The 9,731-nt window shown below is 59.4% G+C and overlaps 1 pseudogene; it reads right to left on the reverse strand.

Moving 5' to 3' along the window:
* Nucleotides 1-2,028: 2,028 nt before the first annotated feature.
* Nucleotides 2,029-6,195, reverse strand: LOC148508036 (28S ribosomal RNA; annotated as a pseudogene).
* Between the last annotated feature and the right edge of the window lie 3,536 nt (nucleotides 6,196-9,731).

Here is a 9,731-nt window from a genome sequence, read left to right on the forward strand (position 1 = left end):
GGCGTAAGCACAGATGGATTGCACTCTGGTCCTGCCTGGTTTGGTGTTGGCAGGACCTTTTTTCAGCGGGCACCTTTTCACATGACGCCACAGGTGTTGCCTTGAGAAAAGGCCCTGGCAATATGTGCAATGCATGAAGTCTTGGGGAGCCACAGCTTCACCAGGCTGCTTGGAAGTAGGACACCGCAGCCCTCACTTAGAACCCCAGCATTATGGGCAAAGTTTCCCCGGTTGCAAATCAGGTTAAGCTGTAGCCGCCTTTCCCTTGAGCACTTTGGGCAGCTCAGTGCCTGGGCTGCCTCAGGCTCATCGCGGTGGATGGCCTCCACATGCCTTGCAATTTTTGAGAATGGCTTCTCGCACCATAGACAATAGTTCTTTTTTTATACACCTTTGAGCCATCACATTTTTTGGTAAGTACCTGGACTGTCACAGCATGGTTTTTTTTTTGAGCTGCAGAAACCTGGGCCAGAAATTGGGGAGTCTTTGATAGCAGAGTGACCCTCAGCCAGCATCTGTGTCCCATGACGGGCCCGCTCATCCCCGCTGCTGTCTTCCAAACTGTCCGCCTCAGAGGAGTCAGGGAGATAGTCTTTGTCACTGCCGTCAGTGCTGATGTCACCGGGTGCACCGCTTAGCTCCATATTTTCCACCTTTAAAAGAAACCAGAAAAATAAGGGTCAGCCCTCCCGCAATAACATATGCATGGTAAACGAAGCAAAAGGCCGACACCTACCGACACAGCGAAAGCACTCCAGCTGGAGAAGCCTCCACACAGTGGTGCGAAAACCTGAAGCTTCCTGGTTCTGTGTGTGATGCAGCAAAAACCCGAAGCTGCCTGGTTCTGTGTGTGATGCAGCGCGCCTTTTTGAAAGAACCAATCACACCTTGAGTTCCAGCATGTGCCCGCCTATCAACCCTTAACCCCAGGGAGGGGAAGCTGGCGGCTCTATCAGCACCCATGAAAATTATGATGACACCTAAACCTGGGTAGACTGAACCCCTCCTAATAAAAAAAGATGCCGACACCTAAGCCCAGGTAGACTGCCCCCTTCCAATAAAACAAAACAAAAAAATATAAATAAATAAATAAAAATTGCCGACACCTACTCCCGGGTAGACTGAACTCCTCCCAATAAAACAAAAACAAAGATGCCAACACCTATGCCTAGGTAGACTGCCCCCCTCCCATTAAAACAGTTTTTTAAATAAAAAAATGCCAACACCTACCTAAAGGTAGACTGCCCCCCTCCCAATAAAGCAAAAAAGTGCCCCCCCAATCCTACCCATAAAAAAAATGACAATTTAGCCCGGGGAAAGGGGCGTAACATCCCAGCGGCACCTCCCACGAAGGAAACTGCCTCCCGCCCTCCGCGGAGACCGGAGGTACCGGTTGGGATGCCCGCCCCTGCCTTCCCGGTGCGGGAAATCAGGCCGACCTCCCCCACACCCGCCTGCCGTTAAGCCCGGGCTGGGGTCCATTGGCCGTACCACCCCCTTCTCCCGAAAAAAAAGTGACCCTTAAGCCCGGGGGACGGGGAGCATCCCCTCCGCGGTGACTGCTGTTTGCTGATTGTTAAGCCCGGGGAGGGACCTGCCGAGGGTGGGAGCGGGCCGACCCCTCCCAGCCTCTGGGGCGACGGAGGCGCCGGTGCTGGCTCCCAGCCGACCAAGTTCTTGGAGGGGCAGATTGCATCCGAGAGCCTTCGCCCTCCCCTCCAGTCCTTAAGCCGGGGGATGGGGTGGTCCGGCCAACCGTTAAGCCCGGCGAAGGTGGTCGCCTTCAAGGGGAGAGAGGGACCTGGGGCGGGTGCCCCTCTCCCGCCCTCCGGGGGGACCGAGGCGCCACAAGGGGCGCCGGCCAAGTCCGGGCGGAGGAACTTGGCATTTTTTTTTGTCGCCAGTGGGACCCTTCTGCCCCGAGAAAAAAGGGCCCCAGCCGTCTCCCCGGACCAAGTCGGGCCGGCCGGGGTGGGAGTCGTCGGCTGTGCGCGGGACTCCCCGTGTGGCCGCCCCCACCTGGAGTTGACAAAAGCTTGGCTTGAGGGATGACTTTCAATAGATCGCAGCGAGGGGGCTGCTCTGCTATGCATGAAACCCTGAACCAGAATCAGGTCATCTACGAATGATTTAGCACCGGGTACCCAGCGAACATGCGATGCACTGTGGGAGAGGGGTGACCCACTTCCATCCACGTGCTGGTCCCGTGGTGAGCGGCCCTATGTGCCAGGTCCTGGCCCCCGGGGGGGGATGGACAGGCCCGGTTTCCCCAGGCCAACCGTGGCTCGACGGTGCTGCGGTATCGTCGCACTTAGGGGGGATTCTGACATAGAGGCATTCAGTCATAATCCCACAGATAGTAGCTTCACCCCATTGGCTCAGCCAAGCACATACACCAAATGTCTAAACCTGCGGTTCCTCGTACTGAGCTGGATTACTATGGCGACAACGCCTCATCAGTAGGGTAAAATTAACCTGTGTCCCAACGGTCTAAACCCAGCTCATGTTCCCTATTAGTGTGTGAACAATCCAACGCTTGGTGAATTCTGCTTCACAATGATAGGAAGAGCCAACATCGAAGGATCAAAAAGCGACGTCGCTATGAACGCTTGGCCACCTATGGTAACTTTTCTGACACCTCCTGCTTATAACCTAAAAAGTCAGAAGGATCGTGAGGCTCCGCTTTCACGGCCTATATTCATACTGAAAATCAAGATCAAGCGAGCTTATGCCCTTCTGCTCCACGGGAGGTTTCTGTCCTCCCTGAGCTCGCCTTAGGACACCTGCATTACGGTTTGACTGGTGTACCGCCCCAGTGAATCTCCCCACCTGCCACTGTCCCCGGAGCGGGTCGTGTGCCAGCCGGGTGAAGGGCTGGGCGCTTGGAGCCAGAAGCGAGAGCCCGCTCAGGGCTCGCCCCCCGCCTCACCAAGTAAGTGAAAAAACGATGAGTAGTGATATTTCACCGGCGGAGCCCCGTGGCCCCGCGGAAAGGGTCTGGGGGCCTCCCACATCCTACACCTCTCATGTCTCTTCACCGTTGCAGACTAGAGTCAAGCTCAACAGGGTCTTCTTTCCCCGCTGATTCCGCCAAGCCCGTTCCCTTGGCTGTGGTTTCGCTAGATAGTAGGTAGGGACAGTGGGAATCTCGTTCATCCATTCAGGCGCGTCACTAATTAGATGACGAGGCATTTGGCTACCTTAAGAGAGTCATAGTTACTCCCGCCGTTTACCAGCGCTTCATTGAATTTCTTCACTTTGACATTCAGAGCACTGGGCAGAAATCACATCGCGTCAACCCCCGCCGCGGGCCCTCGCGATGCTTTGTTTTAATTAAACAGTCAGATTCCCCTTTTCCGCACCAGTTCTAAGTCAGCTGCTAGGCGCTGGCCGAGGCGAGGCGCCGCCCCCCCGCCGCCCTCCCAGGGAAGGGGGAGGAGAGGAGGGAAAGAGTGGACGGTCCGGGGGGAGCCGGGGGGGAGAGGTGCCCGCTGCAGCTGAGGCGATCTACGGGAAGGGCCCGGTGCGCGTCCAGAGTCACCGCCCACCCCCGGTGAAGGGTGCGGGGTGGGGACAGTTGGCGCATGGGGGCCGGGGAGGGGGCGCCTCGTCCAGCCGTGGCACGCGCCCCGCAGCCCGACCATCCAACTTCGGGATAAGGATTGGCTCTAACATGCCAGAGGCTGTTCACCTTGGAGACCTGCTGCGGATATGGGTACGGCCCAGCGTGAGATTTACACCCTCTCCCACGGATTTTCAAGGGCCAGCGAGAGCTCACCGGATGCCGCCGGAACCGCGACGCTTTCCAAGGCCCTCTCTCGGGGCGAACCCATTCCAGGGCACCCTGCCCTTCACAAAGAAAAGAGAACTCTCCCTGGGGCTCCTGTCGGCGCACTGGAAGCCGCGGGGGAGCCCGTCTCCGCTGCTCCGGGTTCGTGGATCTGAACCCGACTCCCTTTCGATCGGCCGAGGGTGACGGAGGCTATCGCCCGTCCCTTCCGAACGGTGCTCGCCCATCTTTTAGGACCGACTGACCCATGTTCAACTGCTGTTCACATGGAACCTTTCTCCACTTTGGCCTTCAAAGTTCTCGTTTGAATATTTGCTACTACCACAAGATCTGCACCCGCGGCAGTTCCTCGCCCTGGGCTTCCACGCTCACCACGGCGGCCTTCCTACTTGTCATGGCCTAGCCCCCGCGGGCCCGCCAGCGACGGCGATGGCCGGGTATGGGCCCGATGCTCCAGCGCCATCCATTTTCAGGGCTAGTTGATTCGGCAGGTGAGTTGTTACACACTCCTTAGCGGGTTCCGACTTCCATGGACACCGTCCTGCTGTCTATATCAACCAACACCTTTTCTGGGGTCTGATGAACGTCGGCATCGGGCGCCTTAACCCGGCATTTCGGTCATCCCGCAGCGCCAGTTCTGCTTACCAAAAGTGGTCCACTGGGCGCTCGCATTCCACGCCCGGCTCCAGGCCAGCGAGCTGGCCTGCTTACCCATTTAAAGTTTTAGAATAGGTTGAGATCGTTTCGGCCCCAAAGACCTCTAATTATTCGCTTTACCGGACAAAACTGCGTACAGGGTTCGTGTCTGCACGGAGCGCCAGCTAACCTGAGGGAAACTTTGGAGGGAACCAGCTCCTAGATGGTTCGATTAGTCTTTCGCCCCTATACCCAGGTCGGACAACCAATTTGCACGTCAGGACCGCTGCGACCTCCACCAGAGTTTCCTCTGGCTTTGCCCTGCCCAGGCATAGTTCACCATCTTTCGGGTCCTATCGCGCGCGCTCATGCTCCACCTCCCCGACGGGGCGGGCGAAACGGGCCGGTGGTGCTCCCACCGGCACTGTCGGTGGTGGCGGGATCCCACTACGGCTGGGTTTGCCCCGGACCTCACCTTCATTGCACCACAGGGTTTCGCTGCAGGCGTTAGACTCCTTGGTCCGTGTTTCAAGACAGGTCGGGTGGGCCAACGACATCGCTGTGGACCCCTGGCGCCCGAGGTCATGGGCCCTTCCGCCTCGGTGGCGCAGTCGGGGATGCACTGAGGACAGTCCGCCACGGTGGACAGCCCAGTCCCCCCTCCCCGCCCTGCTTCCCATCATCCCCGAGGGGGAGGCGGGGGCGGGACGGTTCGTGGAGGCAGTCGTCTCCCTCAACCCCGGGCGACGGCGACTGCTCTTGCCGGGAGGGGGCTGTAACACTGGACGGCGCATGACACCCCACGAATGGGCGCGCCCACAGCCTCCCGGCCACCTTCCCCCATTGGCCTTCCCAGCCGGCCTGGAGCCGGTCGCGGCGCACTGCCGTGAAGGAAATGCGCCCTGCGGGGGCCGGGACCATGCCCCCCCGCCCGCCCCACCGAGGGGGTTGGACGGAGTGGGCAAGGGGGGTCCGACGACCCGGGGTGGCCGGTGCGTCAGCCCGCCGGGTTGAATTCTCCGTGCGGACCGCACGGACCCTACCCGTTTACCTCTCAATGGTTTCATGCCCTCTTGAACTCTCTCTTCAAAGTACTTTTCAACTTTCCCTTACGGTACTTATCCGCTATCGGTCTCGCGCTGGTATTTAGCCTTAGGGGCATATTCAATTAGCCGCGGGGCTTACCCCGCGGCTAATTGTCATGCTGGATGGGAATCAATTAGCGGGAATTCCACGCGCGGGTGTCCCTGAGACCCCGCGCGCGAGTCCCCGCTGTTTAATTTTACCTTGCACCTCATGTAGGTGTGTGGTAAAATCACCGTGAGGCCGCCGTATTTGGCCTCGTGCGAGAGGTTAATACACACTGATTCCGCAGTTCTTGCGGAATCAGTGTGTTCTTGTGCAGGAGTCCGGTCTAATGACGCGGGGAATAGCTATTTAATTGAATGGCTAAACCCCGCGTCGCGGGGCTTTTGCCTGTCAATCAGCCGCGGGTGAAAGCCCGCGGCTAATTGAATATGCCCCTTAGATGGAGTTTACCACCTGCTTTGGGCTGCATTCCCAAACACCGTCTGCGGGCTGGGCCTCGATCAGAAGGACTTGGGCCCCCGAGTGACGCCGGGGTGGGTCCGGTCTCCCATATGCCACATCTACCGCGCCCGCCGGCCGAGCTCTTCACTCGTCGTTAATGGGGAATCCTGGTTAGTTTCTTTTCCTCCGCTTAGTAATATGCTTAAATTCAGCGGGTCACCACGTCTGATCTGAGGTCTCAGTCGGGAGACCGGACAGACGGACGGACAAGGGGGATCCCCGCTGCCGTGGCCTCACTTCCTCCTGCCCTTGCTTTCTCAGCCCCCCAGGCCGGCGGCAGCCCTGCATCGGTCACAGGCAACCATGCGGCACTCTCGGAGGGGGGTGCGCGCTGGCCGGGATGCATCGCTCGCAGAATCTCCCATGAAAGTTTTTAAAAAATAATTATATAGCCACCCATGAAATAAAAACAGGGGGAGTGAGGTGCAGACCCACCCCGCCTCGCGGCGCCCCCCGGAAAAGTTTTTTAAATTATTATATAGCCACCCATGAAATAAAAACATAGGGGGAGTGAGAATCCCCCATGCTCTCCTGGAGCCCTGGTCGGGACACCTCCCTTGCAGAATCTCCCATGCAATCCAGGAGCCCTGGCCGGGACGCCTCACTCGCAGAATCTCCCATGCTCTCCTGGAGACCTTGTCGGGACACCTCACTTTCAGAATCTCACATACTCTCCTGGAGCCCGGGCACAGATGGCTCACTCGCAGAATCTCCCATGGTCTCCTGGAGCCCTGGCCAGGCTGCGTTGTTTGCAGAATCTACCATGCTCTCCTGGAGCCCGGGCAGGGATGCCTCGCTCACAGAATCTCCCATGCTCTCCATGAACTCGGGCAAGGACGCCTCGCCCCCTCTGATCTATTCTTGGCTCTCTCACCTCTTCTCCACCTGTGAATGTGCCCGAGGAATTCCCCCGGATGTCACGGCATCGCTGCTGCGCACCACCTTTTGCGGGGGCACTGGCGGATTTTACCCGGCCTCCTGGAACTGGGTCCCGGCATCAAGCCCATTTTCAAAACCTCATCGGGACTTCCGGAGGGTGCAAGTTCTCCTGTCTGGCCGGAATGCCTCACTCGCAGAATCTCCCATGCTCCCTGGAGCCCGGTCATGGACGCCTCGCTCACAGAATCTCCCACACTCTCCTGGAGCCCGGTCAGGGACGCCCGCTCGCAGAATCTCCCATGCTCTCCTGGAGCTCGGGCAGGGACACCTCACAGAATCTCCCATGCTCTCCTGGAGCCCGGGCAGGGATGCCTCGCTCGCAGAATCTCCCATGCTCTACTGGAGCCCTGGCAGTGACGCCTCGCTCGCAGAATCTCCCATGCTATCCTGGAGCCTGGGCAGGGACGCCTCGCTCACAGAATCTCCCATGCTCTACTGGAGCTCAAACAGGGATGCCTCGCTCACCGAATCTCCCATGCTCTTCTGGAGCCCTGGCCAGGCTGCATTGCTCACAGAATCTTCCATGCTCTCCTGGAGCCCGGGCAGGGATGCCTCTCTCGCAGAATCTCCCATGCTCTCCTGGAGCCTGGGCAGGGATGCCTCCCTCGCAGTATCTCCCATGCTCTCCTGGAGCCCGGGCAAGGACGCCTAGCTCACAGAATCTCTCATGCTCTCCTGGAGCCCTGGCCAGGCTGCGTTGCTCGCATAATCTCCCATGCTCTCCTGGAGCCCTGGCCGGGCTGCGTTGCTTGCCGAATCTCCCATGCTCTCCTGGAGCCCTGTCCAGGCAGCATAGCTCGCATAATCTCCCATGCTCTCCTGGAGCCCGGGCAGGGACACCTCGCTCACAGAATCTCCCATGCTCTCCTGAAGACCGGGAATGGATTCCTCACTCACAGAATCTCCCATGCTCTCCTGGAGCCCTGGCCAGGCCGCCTTCCTCACAGAATCTCCCATGCTTTCCTGGAGCCCTGGCTGGGCTGCCTCCCTCGCAGAATCTCCCATGCTTTCCTGGAGCCCTGGCTGGGGCGCCTCGCTCACAGAATCTCCCATGCTCTCCTGGAGCCCTGGAAGGGACGCCACATTCGCAGAATCTCCCATGCTCTCCTGGAGCCCTGGCTGGGGCGCCTCGCTCACAGAATCTCCCATGCTCTCCTGGAGCCCTGGAAGGGACGCCACATTCGCAGAATCTCCCATGCTCTCCTGGAGCCCTGGCCGGGATGCCTCCCTCGCAGAATCTCCCATGCTTTCCTGGAGCCCTGGCAGGGGCGCCTCGCTCACAGAATCTCCCATGCTCTCCTGGAGCCCTGGCCGGGACGCCTTAGTTACAAAATTTTCCATGCTCTCCTGGAGCCCTGGCAGGGACGCCTCACTCGCAGAATCTCCCATGCTCTCTTGGAGACCTGGCCGAGCTGCCTCGCTTGAAGAATCTCCCATGCTCTCTTGGAGAACTGGCTGGGCTGCGTTGCTCGCAGAATCTCCCATGCTCTCCTGGAGCCCTGGCCGGGATTTTCAGCTCGCAGAATCTCCCATGCTCTCCTGGAGCCCTGGCTGGGCCGCCTCGCTCACAGAATCTCCCATGCTCTCTTGGAGCTGTGCTCACAGAATATCCCATGCTCTTCTGCAGCCCGGGCAGGGACTCCTCCCTCGCAGAATCTCCCATGCTCTCCTGGAGCCCTGGCCAGGATGCCCAGCTCGCAGAATCTTTCATGCTCTCCTGGAACCCTGGCTGGGCTGCCTCCCTCGCAGAATCTCCCATGCTTTCCTGGAGCCTGGGCAGGGATGCCTCCCTCGCAGTATCTCCCATGCTCTCCTGGAGCCCGGGCAAGGACGCCTAGCTCACAGAATCTCTCATGCTCTCCTGAAGCCCTGGCCAGGCTGCGTTGCTCGCATAATCTCCCATGCTCTCCTGGAGCCCTGGCCGGGCTGCGTTGCTTGCCGAATCTCCCATGCTCTCCTGGAGCCCTGTCCAGGCAGCATAGCTCGCATAATCTCCCATGCTCTCCTGGAGCCCGGGCAGGGACACCTCGCTCACAGAATCTCCCATGCTCTCCTGAAGACCGGGAATGGATTCCTCACTCGCAGAATCTCCCATGCTCTCCTGGAGCCCTGGCCAGGCCGCCTTCCTCACAGAATCTCCCATGCTTTCCTGGAGCCCTGGCTGGGCTGCCTCCCTCGCAGAATCTCCCATGCTTTCCTGGAGCCCTGGCTGGGGCGCCTCGCTCACAGAATCTCCCATGCTCTCCTGGAGCCCTGGAAGGGACGCCACATTCGCAGAATCTCCCATGCTCTCCTGGAGCCCTGGCCAGGACGCCTCACTCGCAGAATCTCCCATGCTCTCCTGGAGCCCTGGCCGGGATGCCTCCCTCGCAGAATCTCCCATGCTTTCCTGGAGCCCTGGCTGGGGCGCCTCGCTCACAGAATCTCCCATGCTCTCCTGGAGCCCTGGCCGGGACGCCTTAGTTGCAAAATTTTCCATGCTCTCCTGGAGCCCTGGCAGGGACGCCTCACTCGCAGAATCTCCCATGCTCTCTTGGAGACCTGGCCGAGCTGCCTTGCTTGAAGAATCTCCCATGCTCTCTTGGAGAACTGGCTGGGCTGCGTTGCTCGCAGAATCTCCCATGCTCTCCTGGAGCCCTGGCCGGGATTTTCAGCTCGCAGAATCTCCCATGCTCTCCTGGAGCCCTGGCTGGGCCGCCTCGCTCACAGAATCTCCCATGCTCTCGTGGAGCTGTGCTCGCAGAATATCCCATGCTCTTCTGCAGCCCGGGCAGGG

The sequence above is a fragment of the Taudactylus pleione genome, unplaced genomic scaffold (genome assembly GCF_031769625.1).
Source record: "Taudactylus pleione unplaced genomic scaffold, aTauple2 ptg000377l, whole genome shotgun sequence".
Lineage (NCBI taxonomy): Eukaryota > Metazoa > Chordata > Amphibia > Anura > Myobatrachidae > Taudactylus > Taudactylus pleione.